Raw genomic sequence first — 19,493 nt, 5'->3', positions numbered from 1 at the left:
GCCAGCCGGCTCTAAGACGGACCCGCCGCCGGCCAAGACCGAGACAATCAGCGATAGTGGTAGCGCCTGTGAGATAACATATTTAAGAAGGAAAAAAAAGTTGCTGGGACAGACGGAAACGGCAGCCCAAGAGAGGAGTGAGAACATGTAAGAGAAACAGCCCTGCAGACCCCCAGGTCAGTGCAGAAGGAGGGGAGGAGATGCTCCAGGCGCCGGAGCAGAGATTCCCCTGCAGCCCGTGGTGATGAAGACCACGGTGAGGCAGGCTGTCCCCCTGCAGCCCAGGGAGGTCCACGGGGGAGCAGATCTCCACCTGCAGCCTGGGGAGGACCCCACGCCAGAGTAGGGGGATGCCCAAAGGAGTCTGTGGCCCCATGGGAAGCCCACGCTGGAGCAGGGTCCTGGCAGGAGCTGCGGATCTGTGGAGAGAGGAGCCCACGGAGCAGGTTTTCTGGCAGGACTTGGTGACACTGTGGGCGGGCCACCCGCACTGGAGCCATGTGTTCCTGAAGGACTGCACGCCGTGGAAGGGACCCACACTGGAGCAGTTCATGAAGAACTGCAGCCCGTGGGAAGGACTCATGTTGGAGAAGTTCGTGGAGGACTGTCTCCCATGGGAGGGACCCCATGCTGGAGCAGGGGAAGAGTGTGATGGGTCCTGCCCCTGAGGAGGATAAAGTGGCAGAAATAACATGTGATGAACTGACCATAAACCCCATTCCCTGTCCCCCTGTGCCACTGGGGGGGTTCGTAGAGAATCCGGGAATGAAGTTGTGCCTTACTCTGGTTGATTAGTATTAAATTGAGTTAATTTTCCCCAAGCTGAGTCTGTTTTGCCCATGATGGTAACTGGTGAGTGATCTCTCCCTGTCCTTATCTCGACCCACGAGCCCTTTGTTGTATTTTCTCTCCCCTATCCAGCTGAGGAGGGAGGAGTGATAGAACGGTTTTGGTGGGCACCTGACATTCAGCCAGGGTCAACCCGCCACAGGTACCAGTACCTGCTGGTGGCTCCCCAGCTGGACAGCAGCTTGTGGCAGGAAAGGTCCTGCTGGATGCCAAGTTGGACATGAACCAGCAATGTGCCCTCGGCTAATGGCATCCTGGGCTGCATCAGGCAGAGCATCGCCAGCAGGTCGAGGAAGGTGATCCTTCCCCTCTGCTCAGCACTGGTGAGGCCACACCTGGAGTGCTGGCTCCAGTTCTGGGCTCCCCAGTACAAGAGAGATAGGGACATACTGGAGAGAGTCCAATGAAGGGCCACCAAGATCAGTAAGGGATGGAGCTGAGTGCTGGCTCCAGTTCTGGGCTCCCCAGTACAAGAGAGATAGGGACATACTGGAGAGAGTCCAATGAAGGGCCACCAAGATCAGTAAGGGATGGAGCATCTCTCCTTTGAGGAGAGGCTGAGAGAGCCTGGAGAAGAGAAAAGATTGGGGGATCTTATTAAAGTATACGAGTATCTGAAGGGAGGGTGCAAAGAGGATGGAGCCAGGGGGTGGTTTCAGTGGTGCCCAGTGACAGGACCAGAGACAATGGGCACAAATTGAAACACAGGAGATTCCATCTGAATGTCAGGAAACACTTTTTCACTGTGAGGGTGACTGAGCACTGGAACAGGTTGCCCAGAGAGGCCATGCAGTCTCCATTCTTGGAGATATTAAAAAAAATCATCTAGACACAGTCCTGGGCAACTGGCTCTGGGTAGCCCTGCTTGAGCAGGGGGTTTGGACAAGATGACCTGCAGAGGTCCCTTCCAAGCTCAATCATTCTGTGGGTCTGTGGTAAGAGTAATGACCTTAACTGTATACGTCAGACCAGAGTGGACTGAGTCAGTTTTTGGACAACTAGCATATGTACAAAAATCACATTTTATTTATAGCATAATATACTGTTTGATCACTGTTTAATCAAATCCAAGACTATGCATGGGAAAATTTACCTATGTGTAAAGTTGTCAGTGCCTTTGAAGAAACCTAAATATCCTCCTTTCTCTTAGCTTCTTTTGCTGGGCATGACATCATATGGTATGGAAAAACCCTTTGGTCAGTTGCCAACTTATCGCCCACCCCCAACCTACCAGCATATCAGCGGTGACGGGGGTGAGGTTGGAGGCACAGCACTGATGCTATGCAAGCACTGCTCAGCAGCAGCCAAAGCAGTGGTGTGTTATGAACACTGTTCTAGCTACAAATAGAAAGCACAGCACTATGAGGGCTGCTATGGGTAAGGTTACCTCCATCCCAGCCCAGCCCGAATGCACAAGGAACTACACACATCTGCAGTGGTACCCACTATAAACCGGGCAGTGCACATTTTCACAAGCTCTACTGAACAGGTAGCTTTGTTTCTCTGCATTTAACATTTCAAGAGTGATAAAGGCCAATGATTCCAAAGAGACATCCAAAATATCAGCACTTCCAATTACTTCTGGATTTAAGACTGCACCTTATTTTCCACCAACTGTTTGAACTTGTTTGGAAAGTACTTTATTAAAATGGTTAACATTGTGGCATCCCTTCAGAACCATTCCACAGAAGTGCAGTGAAACTGATGAATTCAGAATACTCTGATGAAAGGATATTCCTTTTTTTATTTGCTTAAATGAGATTTTTTTCCTTGCATTTTGTGGCAAACCATATCACATAATCTATTCCTGGTCAGAGAATATGCAGCACCCAGTGAGGACAGGGATGTTTTCCTGTGAAATCCATAGGTAATTGATTTACCATGTTCCCCTCAACTTGAACCAGTCTGTCTTAAGATTCTGTACCAATTTTTCAGCCTGACAATGCAGTAAATACTGAAAAATTTATTTTACAAAGACTTAAGGGTTTCTAATGCGATATTAGCCAGACAACTCCTTCAAAAATACTAGAAAACAGGAACTTTCAGCACTGATATTGCAAATGTTAAGTTAAACCCCCTAAGTAATAAGTAAAATAAAGGGTAAAAGTAAAATGACAAAACAGTAAAGTATAATCAAAACTTGATTTTTAATTTTAAGAGTTGCAAAAATGCTTTCACAGGAGGAGAATAAATCTGAGAGTAACAATCTTCCCCTATTGCAAGAAGTGCTAAAAAGGCAGTATGTTGTGCTGGGTGAGGAATAAAGAAAGAGAACACCTTGCTATGCTCTAGAGAAAAAGCTGTGGGGAAGGCTAACCCAAGTAGATATAAAAGCATCAAGGATGAGAACAACAAACATTTAGCTCTGGAAGAGTGCGCAGAACTAGGGTCTGCCACAACTGCTCAAAACTGTTTCACTCTCTCATCTGTGCAGGAAGAACCCTTGCCTCCTGTAGTAAGAAAAAGATGCTTCCCCACTGGGAGAAACCCGCAGACCAAGCAGCAGACTCCTCTAGAAAGTTTTGGAGTGTGCCAGCGAAGAATATGTCAGTATACTTATGTCAAGTTTTTGTAATTTCTGTAAGTTCCTGTTCCACAGTATGAACTCATGAAGCTTTAGACATTGTCTTCTTCTAGACGGAAATGTCTTCATGTATGTCTTACAGAAATGGAACCTAACAGTGGACATTTCATTTCTTTTCAAATTAAATATTTTTTCTTTTTATTATTATTTTCTTTTTATTTTCTAAATTTATTTCTTTGTTCCATGTAGGAAAAGACTGTCTTCCTTATAGAGCTCATTTACATGCATTTCTAGTAAAAAGGAAAACAAAACGGAGAGCCCAAACACATGCTATCTGTCATTATATCAACCCAGTTTCAAAAGAGGAATAGTACCAAAGGCATAATTTGCAGTGCTGTTCCTTTTGTTGGACTTAATTGCAATGAACAATAACATAGGAAAATAAACACATTAAAACTCTCATGTCCTCACCGAACTGCTTTCTTCTGCTTTGAATTTACTTTATATGGGTAAAAAAAGGGATCCCTCCTTGGACACAGGGACACTGCTTAATAATAGTGCATATGAATCATACTTTTTGTTACTGCTCAGTAGGTCAGGGCAGCACTGATGTAAGCCAAGTGTTCCTCTTGTGTTTTGTGTTCTGATGTTAAAATGACATGACAAAAATACCAACAAAGGATGTACAAAAAATTGCAGAGATTTCTGGACACTAGCAAAAATTCTAAGTCACTCTTCCTGGGAAAAGTAACGATACAACACACAGCACATTTCACAGCACAGAGGAAAAGGTTATGTAATTTAGAAGATTCAAAACACAGTGTTTAACTGGGTCAAAATAAAAGTTCAATTACTAACTTTTTAATTTCATATTTATTCTGTATTAATGATGCTAAAATAAGCAGTTAAAGTTCCTCTGTGAATTTACACAACTGCTAAATGACTTAACTGGTGACTAAATTGTTTGAGAAATTACCAGAATTCAGAGAGAGGTGTTTTATATCTGACATCAGAAAAAACAATACATGTGGGTTTAGCTTTATGTCTGGCTTCAGTTAAGTCAATGAACATATATATTAAAAAGTAAGTACCTTAGAAACAGCAGCTCTGAAGTCTTACTGTATAATTTGCATGCATTCTGTGTTTTAGAGATATTTTTGTGATTATGAATTATTTGCTTAAGTATGTTGATTATATATCACTGTAAACTGGCACTTTAAGAAATGCCAAACAGCTAAATAAAATAAAATCACTTGAAATACTGATGGTATATTTACAACAGTGACCCATGGCGCTTTTGTGTAAAGATGTTTACACTTTATTAAGCAGCAGCAGAACTGGCAACCATTTTAAGTAGTGATCAGACATCAGCAACCATACGTTATTCATTCCCTTCCCCCAGCTAACCAGGATGGCAGTTTCATGCTGGGTTCAGTCCTTGCCCTCTTCACTTCCTATTTTTAGGCTCAGGGACTTTTTTGCTTCTCCAAGCGAGGCAGCAGGCAATCTGAGGGTGCAGGATACAGGGTAGGAGGGGGTGAGGCACCGTGATGCACAGCACAGCAGCTTGCAGCTGGCCATGCAGCAGAAAAGTTAGCCGTTGGGGAAAGGCTGGGGTAGGTCGTACCCTCTGCAAAACAAGTCTGACACAAGTACCCAACTGCATGGTCTCCTCTAACACAGTTTTTCCATGTTCCAATCATGCTGTCCCTTACAAAGAACGTGTTGAGTGATACTAATTGAGAAGTTATACTTGATTTTTTTATTATTATTTTTGTAAATAAGGAAAAACAAGGACTAACAGGCCCTTAGCAGGTCCTAACCCATTTAGTTTTCTATACAGATTCAGAGCAATGTGTCTGGCATAGTACATTACAAAGACAGTTCTTATTATCACCTCCATTTAGATCCGGGAAAAGTTGCATGTTGCTCTGTCATTCATTACAGAACACAACCCAGACCTCCTGAGTTCCCCTGCAAGATCCTCAATAACACAACACTTTTGCTATAATGATGCAAATAGAAGCTGAAAAAGCCTCTTTTTAAACTCATCAGAAATATATCTACAGTCTTTTCCTGTTTCAAGTACCCAGACACAGCTCAGGGCATCTTCTGACGGATGTTGACTTTCTACGGTAGGATCTGCCTTGTGTTGTTTCTCTGTCTAGAAGCTCATATTGGACCCTGAGCAGATCTACCATGACAGATTAATTGGCTCTAGAAGCTTCTCAATCTATATATGCTAGGGGATACATCAGGAAAAACTGTTAATAATGTGACTTTACACTTCCTCCATATCTGGATACAGTTTTTCTTAAAGTTCAGGTGTAAGCTTCTTGTAATAAGTGCACACGAATTTGGCAGCCTGACCATTTATTACCTCTAAACTGAATTTAGGACCCTATCCAAGGTCAGCAATATGTGATGTTGGGTAAATAAAATTACTGTAAGGGAAATGCATCTGTTAACTCCTGATGCTTTATGTAAATAGTTAGAAATGGTCAATGCCCCATTCCCCATGGCCAAAGCCCCATGCCTGTCAGTGTTTAAGAGGCATTTGGACAATGCCCTTAAAAATATGTTTTAACTACTGGTCAGCCCTGAAGTGATCAGACAGTTGGACTAGATGATTGCTGTAGGTTCTTTCCAACTGGAACTATTCTATTTTTTCTATTCTATTCTAGAAATAACATGAAGATGAGAAAGATAAAATCACTCCCCGGAGTCTAGATGCTGGCTGGAGTTATATGCAACTCTCTTTCCACCTGCATGCCTACAGCGGATTTCCCCCTGTAGGAATCACAACACAGAGTAGGGCAAATTCACCATAAATTGGGGTCAGGATGCAATCAGGGTGCCCCCTTGGTTAATATTTTAAGTATGGTAGCAGACGTCTCCCATGCTTCCTTATATGTCTAGCCAACTGTGAAGGATAACTATTTATCTATCTTAAGAAATAATCAAGATGTAATTACAGACACATAGTGTCTTCTGGCTTCACTATGCCTCAGTAGCAAACCTCTGCCTAGAGATCAGTTCCTTTATACTGGTCTGGAGATCATCTTGAGGGGGTTTTCCTCTTCTTCAGTTAAAACGTGCTAGGTTAAGCAAAGACCTCCTAGTTAAACTGCTAATGGTAATCTGAGTCATGTTTACAGAATTAGGGGCTGTGTAAGCAGATCAAAAAGCAGGTACACTAAAACTGTAACCTCTAGCAGAAGGCTGGCGATGGTAAATAGTTATGCTTTTCATCAGTACCTCTGTTGGTAGAGCGCATGCTGTCTGCAGTCTCAAGAAAAAACAGAGGTTTACGTATAAAAAGCAAGATCTTCACAAGACTGTGGGATCTGTCTTCATTTATTGGTTGGAAGAACTATTCCAAGATGAAGTCTGGTGTGATATGAGAAGCAATTCAAGTCTTGCCAGAAGCTTTTAACAAATCTAGAGAAAATTACTTGACACAAACCAAGCATTCTTCAACATGGGCTAACAGGTAAGTTCCCTAGTTCTACTATCATTTGTAACCTATGATATTAAAGAAATTCTGGCCTTATTTAAATATCTGTGGCAATCTTTGAGTCAGATTCCTCCTAAATGTAGAAATACAGCCTAGAGAATGATCAGTTCAGTAATCAGTATAATCTGTCTTTAACTGCTGCTTTCTCTGTGCAAAAGGCTTCATAATTACAGAGCAGAAGGTGCTCCTCCCTAACAAAAATAGAACACAAAACCTTTGGATTTTGTTGTGTTAATGGAAAGGTTGACTTTTGAACCCACAATAATCAATGTGAATCAGTAAACAGCACAGGCTATAACAAGCAGTAAAGATTTAAGACATTCCACTTGAAACAGGACTTTTCAGATGCCTGTAATAAAACCATCACAAGCATGCCAGCTGATGTGGATTATTAAATAGCATTAAATAATCTCTTAGTAGTCATAGTTTATCTGTTCTGTACAGACTCACCTCATCTGTAAACAAGCAGGGGAAAGAACTGGGTCACTAGTGCTCTGAGCAACAACTTAGATTAAAAACAGACAAACAAAGAAAAATGCATTAAATATGCCAAAAAGATAAGGATCCTATAACTGTGACTAACCTAAAGCAATAACATAGACTAAGTATTAAGTACAACTTTTAGAACTTTTGTTTGGAATGCAAACAAAAAAAAAATATGGTAAAAATAAGTTCCAGAGTGTGGTTCAAGTATTTATAGAATTTAGAAGTTGTATTCTGCTGCCATGGACTTTGTTCAGCAGTACAGACTGAATCACTTTTTCAAACTCCAACATAGAAACTTCCTTATCTAGCTAGAATCTGTGCTCTGTGGTTCTGCCAATATGTGAAAACGAACTGCAGAGAAAGTCACTTATTCCTAAAATAACTGTTATTCTAATTGTCCTCATGCAAAAATGATTTAAAATAAACTGATGTTTATTCTGGAATAGAGCATCCGTATATGAAACTAGTCTGAAAAATTACTCTGTATTGCCTACTTCATTATTTTGATATTAAGTGACTAGAAGTTTGGGTGAGCACTAGAGAATATGATGTTTTCTGTACTAGTTTCTCATAGTTTCTCATGTCTAATGAGAGTGCAGAACACATTAACTTCTTTGTCGAAAGCAAGTGGGCTTGCAGATAGTAGTCAAAAGCCAGACTTAGCAAAATTTCTAAAAATAAAAAGTGATTCAAGTTTAATTACTTGAAATGACATCTCAGATGCTATTAAAGGGACTTCTATTAAAACATTAATGTAGACATAGATTTCTGTACTTAAAAAATAACTAAATACTATCTGTATTTTATTCAGTAAATCAGACAGTCATGCCCAAGACTGGACTATGTAGGTTCATATGCTCTAATTTGTGTTTCTTTGTCAGGATCTCATGTCAAATGCTAAAGGAATGTGAGCACACAGATCTATACTGTCATTAAGTCAGCTGCTTTTTGCATATTTCTGCCTTAATTACTCAAAATTTGAAACTTTAGTTTGGTAAACTAGTACCAGGGGACCCTGGGAATGAAGCACTTAAACATATTCCATGCTTGGGGCACCATTTTGATCATACTCGTACTTATTATCACATTTATTAGCTTCAAATTTGTGATGCACATTTATGGAACATCAAAATCAGTTAAGTTGAGAATGGCTGTCCCATTATTGAGAGAAATAGAAAGGGGGTTTGGTTTCTACATTTTAAATTCACCTGCTATATTTTCATCAATACATAAAATTATTTATGTAGTTTATGAAAAGGGTGGGAAAAAACTGAGTTGTGAGACAGTCTTTTCATTTCACAACACTTCAGATACTTCAAAACTGTTCTTACTGTAAAAACCCTCAAGTTGTGTATAGGAATTAAAGCAATATTTAATCTGTCATACCCAAAGCACAGCCAATAGCCAGTGATTTGGACTCACTGTATCCACATGCAGCTGAATTTTAAGGACTGTAGATGTTCTGAAGCTACAGTAAGTAAAACGAGTTATAACTTTCAAATGCTGTGACTAGAAAGGTATACTACTGTCCTTGTATTCTCTCATATATACATACTTGTGTAGCCGATTCTTTCTAACAGTTTTAATGTTATTTTAATAGCTTTAGGTTTTGATATGCGTAATGGTCACAGGATTGACTGGTAACTCATATCCCTCTTGAGAGAAGCTGTGAGCCACAGGCTCGCCTTTCTGCATTTCACCTTGTATGGAACCCCTTGGTCCAAAAGTCTTTAAACTGCACCCCTGGACTTTTACTGAAAACAGACAAAATATCCAAAATACCCCTGCTCTATCATACTGGAATAGGAACTGAAATGCACTCACTAGTAACTCATTTTCCAGGGAATCTATTGATTAGGTTGGAGTTGCAAATACAGGAAGACAGAAGGACAAGAAACAACTCATAGACTCCTGGTTTCATGAGGCACATGTAGTCATTCTCAGAGAAGGACATCCAGCATCCTGGGGCAGATGGGGAGAGCACAGAGGCAGGGGATTGACTCTGTTGTCCATCAAAAAGCGCATATTAAGTTGGAACAGGTTGATAATGCATTTCTGCATTTGGCACTTTTCTCTGAAGATGATACACTTCAAGCTGCTTTTAAAGTCTTCTCCTCTGTTGAAATACTTTGTTTCCTTGCCCTGATGATGATGATGATGATGATGATGATGGTATAGAGGTAGTGACTTAAGGCAAGTCTCATGCTAGATTTAAACACAACAAAGGGTCTGAAAGTAAAATAGTAGATGATTTTCCAGATAGAATCGACCAGTTAAAAAAGAGGGCTTACAGTAGCTGCAAGAAATGAACAGTAAAACTTGGTGAACTAGAAGAATCCAGTTTAGGGTTTAGCCTAAATCTAGCTGGGAACACATAGAATAGATCATGCACTAAAGGAAATCTTCAGCGTTCAGACAGAAAAGCTGGGTTTAAAGTATACTTGACCAAGGCAAAAAGGTCTTTCTGTGCCTGGACTGCAAGGAGGTGTGGGACAAGCTAACAAGTCTGGATCAATTCTGTAAATCCCTCGGGGAAAAAGTCATCTGGTAAAAGAGCCAGCACCTATGGCTTCAGCATGAATTTCTCAAAGCCTCATACTCGTACGAACAAGGCAGCTCACAGCTATCACGGAACTTTCAAGCTCTCACCAGAATAAGGAAAAAAACCATTGCACCACAGTAAAGTTGAAATTGTGATTTGGGTCTATTTCTACATACTCAAGTTGCAGGAATATATTTTAAAATGAAAATTCAGACTCCAGAGCACAGTTCTGTCATAAGCCATTTCTAAATTATACGGCCCTTACATTGCAAGGATTCACCCGGGGGGGTGGGCAGGTAAAAAATGGGTCCACGCAGCTTTCCTAGTCATGCCAATCCAACTGGCTGGGCAAATAAGACTGCCGAGAGAGAGATCATTATTCACATTAGCTGTAAGAAGCTTCAAGACTCTTTTATGACTGCTGGGCATCAGTAGGGAGGCTTTAGTTACGGTTGCCACCTGATTGCACAGATTGGACACTGCATGTGAGAAAGACTGCACAGGGCAGTCAAGACAACCTTAGGAAATCAGATTTGTGTTAACATGCAGCAGGATTTGAGCTCAAACTTTTTTTTTTTTTTTTTAAAAACTCCTCCCTGAAACAAAGCTGTTATGTGATAAATTGAAAATTAGTCCTATTTTCTTAAGTATTGCTTATTTGTTATTCAAAAAGATGAACTTCTGGCCTTGACACAGATTCCAGTTATTGTGGCAACAAGAAGGAATAATGCCACTGAAAGGAAGGGTGGATAAGATGGATACTAATTATGAGATGGAGAAAGAATGAGACTCCTGATCTCCCATTCTTGTTTCACTTTTTTCCCTGTAAAGGCTTAACACTGAGCAACTTCTGTTGCCCGTTTCTATCAGCTCATCTCAAAGCAACACAGGCAGCATTCAAAAACCCTCCAGGAACCCTGAAGGTCTGCGCCGCTGCCCGAGAAAGTACCGACCCTCTTCCACTGACCACAATGCCAACGAGGATGTGGCCACATGAGATGGTCTCCAGTGGGTTCAGCTGTGGGTCCCAAGTGGGGACATTCTGCCAGACAGGGATGCGATGCCTCTCCAAGCAAGTGTGTCCCTATTCCCAGCACCTCCTCTGCTGGGATTTTGTTCCCAGCCACAGCAGCACTGCTCCAGCTCTTGGCAGCTCCTCTGATTAACCTGATAGCTGCCAGATATTGCAGGACACCTTCTGATAAAAAGTCATGACCAAAGGCTAAATGACAGCCTTTTTTAGCGCAAATACTTCAAATGGCTTTATGTTAGTAGTAACATTTATTATTTATAAATTCTTCTGGCTTTAGGAGTGAAGAAGCACTACTCCCCCGCCACTTAAATTTAATCCATTGAAACTACATTTAATAATTCTACTTATGTGATCCACAGACCCTACCTTGTAAGAAAAACAAAGCCCTTTCCTAATAGGACAGTAATTTTAGAACCCTCTTCTGTTTTCACAGTGTCACACTGAAACCAGAAAAAGTAACTAACTGGAAACATTTCAAATTCATTTCTAAATGAACTTCCTTGTACAAAAATCACTTTTAGACAAGAATGTATTTCACGGGTGATTAAGATGCTATGAAATTTTTAGGCTCAAAAATAATGTCTTCTACTGTACCTTCTAGAACAGTAAGGAAAGCTTGTCATATATTATGACCATGAGTTTTGTATTTTTTTAATGATAGTAAAACTGATATCCGGACCATTCTGTGTACCACTAGCTGACTGACAAAACAAGCTGCAAGAACAGAAAATCTTCTGACTTGACAGGATATATACTGTATAATGCAGTGCAATGGAGAATTCTCTTCAAACAATAACTCGGTTACAGCCCAGTTTACATTCCTTCCCTGAGGTGACTGCAGCTCCTCTGCAGATCTGTTGCTGTAAAACAGAGCTGTTTACGTTTAGCAGGCCTAAAATGATGAATATTTCTCATGGATGTGTGGTAATTCTGCAGGCAAAAGAGCCAAGACAGAAACTACAGTTCTGAAAACCAGCTTTGAAGAGCGTACACTTAAATCACATATGCGAGGAAAACAGGCTGAGCAGAATTGGCTTTGTGTATGGGTGCATATGTAAGAAAGCAAACACCCTCTCTGCTTAACCGATAGTTCTAAAGTGATTAATCACCACATTTACTTTCAAGATGTGAACAAATGCACTTTTTCTGCAGTCTTTTTTTTCTAGGAATGTTGTATTATCCTCCTTATCTTTTATTGCAACACAAGCCAAACACAAAGAATGTTTGTCTTAAATAGTCACACATCTCAAACCTGTCACCTTTTAGAGATCATTTCTGTATTTAGTCTCAACATTTTGCTTGTTCCTACAGAAACAGGGATGTTTTTGCTGTGACCAAGTGCTTCAAACACTTCCTATGCTTGACTATACTAATAATAGCAAATGCTCTCCTCAGACCCCTCCCATGTGTTAAATTAATCAACATAGAAGGTCAAATGTGCATAAAGTAGCTTATGCACATTAATTTATTAACTGGAATGACCTCATCACCACATGTTTTGCTTTTCTGTTTCTTCTTAATATGTTCTTGTAGTCAACTGCTATCACTGAAATACCTTCTGAACTCCAAACTTGCATTGATTCCATGCCACTTCCATACCGCATTTGTGGATGAGCTTTCTTGCGTTTGCTTCTTGACAGCAAAGCAAAACTGAATTTTGTCATTTCAAAGAAAACAACTTAGTTTCCTCTAGTTCCTTAGTTAACCTCATCGGTGCAGGTACCTTCCTGCACTCTCCCTTTCTGCACCTCACCATTCTGCTACCCACCTCCAAAGGTTGTGTCTGCAAATAGCTCAAATATATGTCCGCAGGCCCCTTGGGGCAGTGAGGACAGACTTTCTGCCATGCACGGCCATTACCCATGTTGCATAAGATCAGTTTTAATTTGTTTGTATCTTGCACACAGATGTGACTTCATCTGCCTTATGCTTTAAGTCAGCTGAGTATGAGCTAGCTCCACATCAAAAGCTGTATAGTTTGGCTAACACTGTGTAGTACTTGAGAAAATAAGTCTTGCTGAGACACTGAATCCCACATTAGCTTGAACACAAAGCAACTCTAACTGCAGCTAAACAGTTTTTGTTCAGAGCTGGCCTGACTCCAGCTTGAAGCATGACAAGTGTATACTTATGTCTGCCAGGAAAGGACTACACAGGCATATCCTTACTCTTCAAGGCCTGATGAATAAAATGACACTGGATAAGATTAGGTTCATATGCTTCATTTTTTGCATTGCACAGTTGCTTGGATGGGAGTTCAGGGAAAAGTACTAGGCAAAAAAGTAGGGTTCTCCTAAAATTTTCCAGTGATTGGAGGCTGCCATGATGGCCCCTTTGGGTCACTGGCAACCAACAAAATTTACAGTGAAAAAAAGCCGTCTGCTTAGGTAGTAAATTTGTGCAAACCACCTAATTAGTAGAAGAATGCAGAAGTTGAGGGACACCAGCTCCTTCTTCAGTTCTTCATCACTAAAAATGTTTGCATATTAGAAGACATACCCAGTTTTCTCCAGCTGTGCTAGCTGGTGTAATGAGAGATATTATCTTGTCCTACAAATTTTGCTGTGAGCAAACTGCAGCTACAGCAGTATTGCTACATGAATCATACTATAATTTAGCATGTATTTATGAACATGTATATCTCTGCTTTTTATTTGACTGGATGTAAGTGTACAGCATGAAAATACAGAATCAGGCAAATAGATTAAAACCCCAGGTGTACAGCCTATGCCAGGCTGAACCTTTCCTACACAGACCCAGATACCTCAATGCAGATTTTCCTCTGCTTCCCTGATTTGCACACAGCCAGCAGCCAAGCTCAGAATCTCATTTGGAAGCAATGTGAATGTAATTGAAAAACATAAATCCTACTTTTCACTCCACTTGATTAGACATTTCAACCATTTCTATTACAAAGTATAAATTAGTAGATTAAAAAAATGGGATTGTTCTCCTATGTTTTACCACATTTTTGTCTCTTGAGTGCAAATGTAAAACTCTAATGTTTCAAAAATTAGCATCTATGCTGAGAAAATGAGCCCAAAATTCTGTTAATACTTTTTTCGCTCCACAATCTCAAACCTGTTTACTTAATACTTCATTTGCTGCTATCTGTAGCATATTGCAGATATTGATGTGGCAGCTCAAGATACAGCATTAATTCAAAACGGTTTAGAGACTGAAATATAGGATTCCCTTTCATTCCCTCCTTAGGTAAATTAGTTGTAAAGAAAGTCCACATAGAATAGGTACAAAAACCCGACATAAATCAATTTTAAGAAATGTCACTCTTCTGAGCATTCAGATTGGAGCGTGGGTAAAGACTGCCTCTCAGTGGGCATATCTGTTCAGTGTGAAAGCGAAAGTCATCTAATTAAGTGGAAATCCCCCACCATCATATGTGTTCTAGTGGTTTTGTCACTGTCTAAATTAAACAGATCTGAAAGGAAATTGCCATCAAGCATTTCCAAAGAAATGTAGCAATTCATATGATTTACTATACTTCTATGCACTATTATGCGTATCATCACTGGAATTCCTACACTGAAAATACAGGAGGCCTTTGTGGAAATAAAAAGGACTTTTTTTTTTTCAGCTGTACACATTAGAAGTGGCCTGTTCTTCATATTAAAATCAACTTTGGCTGATTTTATAAATTCTGTTCCCTTTTTATTTTTTCAGAAAAGATGGATGACAACAGCGGTCTTACCATTTTACCAGGAGTATCAACTCACTCCCCTCTAACGAAGACCATGGGTAAATAGCACTCTCTGCTCTCAAAATCCCTAACTTGCAACAAATCCCTTTAAAGTAGAATTAAAGAATATTTGCTTTGACCAGAAATTAGAAAACTAAAACTCAAAAAAATACACCCCTCAGGAATTAATATTCAAATGAAAAACAGGAGGCAATCACTTCTGTAATACTCTGATGATAGTGAGCATGTGAAAACAAAAGACATTTCTGAGGAGATTATTATGAGCCAAGTAAAGACCAAGCAACTGTTTATTACATTTGATAGCATGCTCTACTATTTGACAGAGCAATATATTTTATTTCTGTTGAAGTAAGCAGTTCAACAGTAATGCCATAAAACTGAGATGGAAATGAGTACGTTTTTATAAATATATTGGCATTTGTCCTGTGTTCATTTTTGTCTCTGAATTCTGATTTTTTTATCATACTTTATTACACTGATCTCTACCTCTGTTCCAGAAATGTAGACTGCCATTATATTATCTTCAATCTCATCAAACTTCTTACTCTCAGGAAGCAATTTTGCAAATATCTACCTTCATTCAAAGTGGCTTTTGTTTTTCGTTATATTTAAACAACACGGCAGAACACACCAAATGAAACCAGTACCCACTGTTTGCTTTGGGCTCTGACTATACGATGCAGGAAGAGATGGTTGGTACAGAGGTGGGAGAGGGGAAGAAGAATTAAGAAAAAGGTTAAGGGTGAAATAATCTTGCAGAGGATCAGAGGAATGTTAAATTGAGAGTTTGCAATGCAGCATTTTTAGAAAGTCTGAATCACAGCATAGGTGGAGAGGAAAAGTCATGGTTTATGCCCCTCAGGAAGAGAAAATCTTTGAAGACCACCTGTTTTCTTGAAGACCAGCTCTTTCTAGGCTCAAGTCTCGTGACTACAAGACATGCCTTTGAAACGAAGGTTGCTTATGTTCTTTGCACAGGACTAACATAACCAGTTTATGAATTGAAATCTCCAAAGAAGTTAGCAAGCCACAAAACTTGGAGAAGAACATATTTTTAGCATGCACTCACATTAGGACATTGCTGCACAGTGAAATCTCAAGCTTTATGCTCCAAGAGCAATCAAACAGGTTTCCATTTCTTTTATTCTTCTAAAAACCTCTTTCCTCTAGGCCTGAATTGACCCTTACAAAGGAATTCAGCCAGAATGGTGAAGCATGAGTCACAGGGGAAGCTGACTTGAAAATGAGTATTCTTTGGCTTCCACTTTTCTCTCCCTTTTCCCACCATCTTCCCTGACTTAAAGTTCTCAATTTCTTTTCTTCCTGATATGCAGCCTAAAAATAAAAATATTTTATTAAAAATTATCTTTAGGAATGGAAGGAAGATACATGGAAGAACAAAACCACCAGCTGGAAATACAGGAAGGGGCTACAAAGAAAGAAGCCAGAAGCAACTTCAAGTGACACAGAGAATTAATATTATTCATGTTTTGAGGAACCACACAAAAAGCGTTACCTAGCCCTGAAAAACTGTGTCAACACTCAGAAGCAGTACCATTGCATGCAACAAGTTAATATTTTGGACTTGTGACAGTTGCTTTTCATGTCTAAATTAATCCAAAACAGAGTTTATTGATAAACTGACTATCCTTTAAGAGAAAAAGCTTGTTCGCAGTGTTACAGAGTTCAAAACTGTGTTGCAGCTTAGTTAAAAAATGTAACAGAACTTCTTCCCCCCAAAACATTATTAATAATTATTAGTTGGGTGATAAGTTAAGGTTTAATTCCCAATATGTTTTTCTGCTCTGGCAGAATAATGTTGCCGGACAGCTAAGTAAAAACATTGCCACGCTGATTGCAGCAGTGAATCTGCACTTGGCACCTATGCTCACCAGAGATGTGCCAGTCTTTGTACATAGAGGTTGAAGGTATTTTTATTTGAGTCTTCAACGCTTTCTGTGGGAATGAAATGCCAGGTATCAGCCAAATTAAAATATTCTCCACTTGTCTTAAAATATTTCTGCCAGATAATCAGATGGCTTCATAATGAAATGTATTTTAAACTTGAAGTATAGAAGAAGTATTATTAGCTTTATCCAGCCAGTACATTTAAATGTTTTTCACATTATTCGTGTCACTACAGAGAATTAATTCACAGCTGCAGGCTGGTTTGTCAGTTTTGAGACACTGTAATAAATCTGTCACAAATGCCACCATACAAATACCTTACATGCTTTTAATGGGAATGTTCCTTTTCTTTCCTTTTGAATTTTAACATCCTTTTATTTGTTATTTAAGGCAAGAAAACGTTACAAAGACCAATTACAAAGAACTTTGCTACGACATGCAAACAGAAGGTGGAAGTGACAAGATTACTGACTGCTAGGAGACAGCACTTTGGGCACCGTGTCTCAGTAGGTGGTGCTGTGGGTAGAAAAGACTGCTCTAGCTGTCAGGAAGACGGAAATTTATTACTACACAAAGAAGTTCAAGAATACAGTTTATAGGTAATCGGTATAATCTCAAATATCTGAAGTTTATAAGCAGGAGGAGAAGAAAAAGTATGTGTCCTACTGCATTACCTTCCATTTTTCCCAATGGTGAAACGGAAATGAATGCAGCATTATAAAAGATAGACTAAGTGCCAGAAAAATATTCTTGCAACAGAATGTGTGAGAAATCAGTACGAGATCATGGACATAATAGTGCTGGCAATTTTAGTGTTAGATAGCTAGTATATATCCTTAAGTAAGTGTGATTTTCAAAGCAATCACTCCTACAAGTATAATGCACTGTTAAAGATAGGCAAAACATGGCCTTTTTCTGCCTGAACATGCAGGCACTGTGGTCAAAGAAAACCACCCTCCCCTGGTGCACAGGCATGTTTTCCTAATGTGCACTGAATACAGGTATGTGGTGGTGCATTTCCACCCCCCTCTGGGCTGATCTACCAACTCAGGCAGTCTCGCTATCCTTAGCGTAAGTGTAATGAGTCGGGCGGTTAAGCATCCCTTGACCATACCAGAAACTCTTGCACAGCTAAGACAGGGAGGTGCACCGACCGTACCAAGGCAGAGTAGGGATAATTCCTGACAACCTTGGGACATATCTCAGTCCTCTCCTGACAGCCTTAGAGCATCCCGTATCTGAATCTTAAGTCATTCCCTGACAGGCTTGGAATGGTAACTCATATGAAACGGTACCAGCACAGCTGGAATCCCAGTAATTTGTTGGTGGCTGGAGCCAATCGTATCCCGAACCTATAAGCAGCGGTACTAAGTGAAACCCTTTGAGCATTCCCGGACCACAGTGGGCTGCAACCAGCATCTCCCTCTGCGGGGGACACTTCTCGGAGCTCGCAGACTCTTCGGCTGGCGCACATCGGAGGTCTGTCACCAAAAGCCAATGGGACTTGGGCTGATACTCTCTGCTCCCTGAGGATCGACCCTTCACCCGTTCAGAAAGGTGCTGAAACATTCAACATGAATATTTTCACTGAACTCAAGGGGAATTTTTAACGGGTATACCTCTTTCACTTGCTTCTATGATGCTATATCTCTTAGTGTCTTTGTGCATGTGTGTGTGTGTGTACTAACCTGAATATTCTATAGGAAGTGTACCAATCTGTACATAAGTTGCTGTTGTGAATTTTATTCAACTGTGAATAAATTTCAGGCTGCTATTATATTCCCTTTAGACATAAACCGTTGACCAAGTCTGGGACTAGGAGTCGACCCAGCCGCACCTAGACTCCGACAGGAGTTTAGAGAGCAAGGGGGTCTTCTCTGAACCTCGTGACTCAACGGGAGGGTCTCCCTTACCCTTTTTACATTCCCCATCTCTGCACAAATAACGAGAAATCAATTCTAACTCAATTTTCTTTTGTATGTTTCTCTTTTACTCTACTGTGTCTTCAGTCTCTGTATACCTAATATTAGTTTGATTCTAACTTAATTTTCCTGTGTATGTTTCATCCATGTATTAAGTAATAGAGTGAACCTTGCATCAGATTCTGTGACGTTGAGCTTTTATAAATTCCTATTAAATCAGTTTTGCTAATACCCTTGAAGGTGATTCTTTAGATGATCCATTTCGCGACAAGGTATCAAATTAGGAAGTGAAATGATAACAGCAAATGCTGTCATTAGTGCCAGACAAGAGTTGATCCCACCTACAACAAATTCAGCTATGCATGAAATTCCAGAAAAGACTTGCATGAAAGTATGATTAGTTTATAAATACAATATGACATTGAATATGGCTTTTCTTATAGATTTACAAAACATAACCCATAGGTCCACTGCCTTTTACACAAGCCGATATAAACAGTAGATTCCTGATCACCATTTGCCCCCTGACTGGTGCTTTCTACTGCAGGTAAGAAATGGTCACCACTCACTGAAGAACAGAGAGTTGTGACAGTGAGCATAACCTACTCAGTTTTCACCTCTGTGGTACTCTGTGACCTGCAAATAAGTCTTAAATAGTTCAGCATAACTCCATTTCATCCCTGCCCTCATCCTAGTAAATTATAACTGTTCCTTTTTTTTTTTTTTTAAGAAGGGAAAAGTGGAAGAACTCCTCCTGAATCAGCATTAACTAAACATTCACAGTTTCTAATGATTATATGTGGAGCTCATATAGAGAAATGTTTTTCAGGGTAATCAGAAAATTATTTTAATCATTTTGCACATTCTGATATTGGCATTTAATTTATTTGGAGACAGGAGACTATGGCTGTTCCACTCATGAACTACCTCAAGACTTCATTACTGAAGTTTAAAATATGGTTAGTTCTTAACATATATAAATTTACTGAAGTAG

At 39.9% G+C, this 19,493-nt stretch overlaps 1 protein-coding gene and 1 long non-coding RNA gene across 4 annotated transcripts in view; one reads left to right on the top strand and one right to left on the bottom strand.

Moving 5' to 3' along the window:
- The window catches only part of ADGRV1 (adhesion G protein-coupled receptor V1), a 296,376-nt gene that overhangs the window by 96,533 nt on the left and 180,350 nt on the right, over window positions 1–19,493 (bottom strand). The gene's annotated exons all lie outside the window — the stretch shown is intronic.
- On the top strand, window positions 6,373–18,730 carry LOC138683802 (uncharacterized). 2 transcript variants are annotated; one of them, XR_011323248.1, is made up of 3 exons: window positions 6,373–6,866; window positions 14,633–14,707; window positions 16,042–18,730. It is a non-coding gene; the product is annotated as an uncharacterized lncRNA (long non-coding RNA). The 2 variants fall into 2 exon arrangements; XR_011323247.1 differs by having other exon boundaries at window positions 15,840–18,730.

Source organism: Haliaeetus albicilla, chromosome Z, assembly GCF_947461875.1.
Source record: "Haliaeetus albicilla chromosome Z, bHalAlb1.1, whole genome shotgun sequence".
Classification (NCBI taxonomy): Eukaryota; Metazoa; Chordata; class Aves; order Accipitriformes; family Accipitridae; genus Haliaeetus; species Haliaeetus albicilla.
Note: the sequence above shows the minus strand (reverse complement) of the source record. Positions and strands in the feature narration are given on the sequence as shown.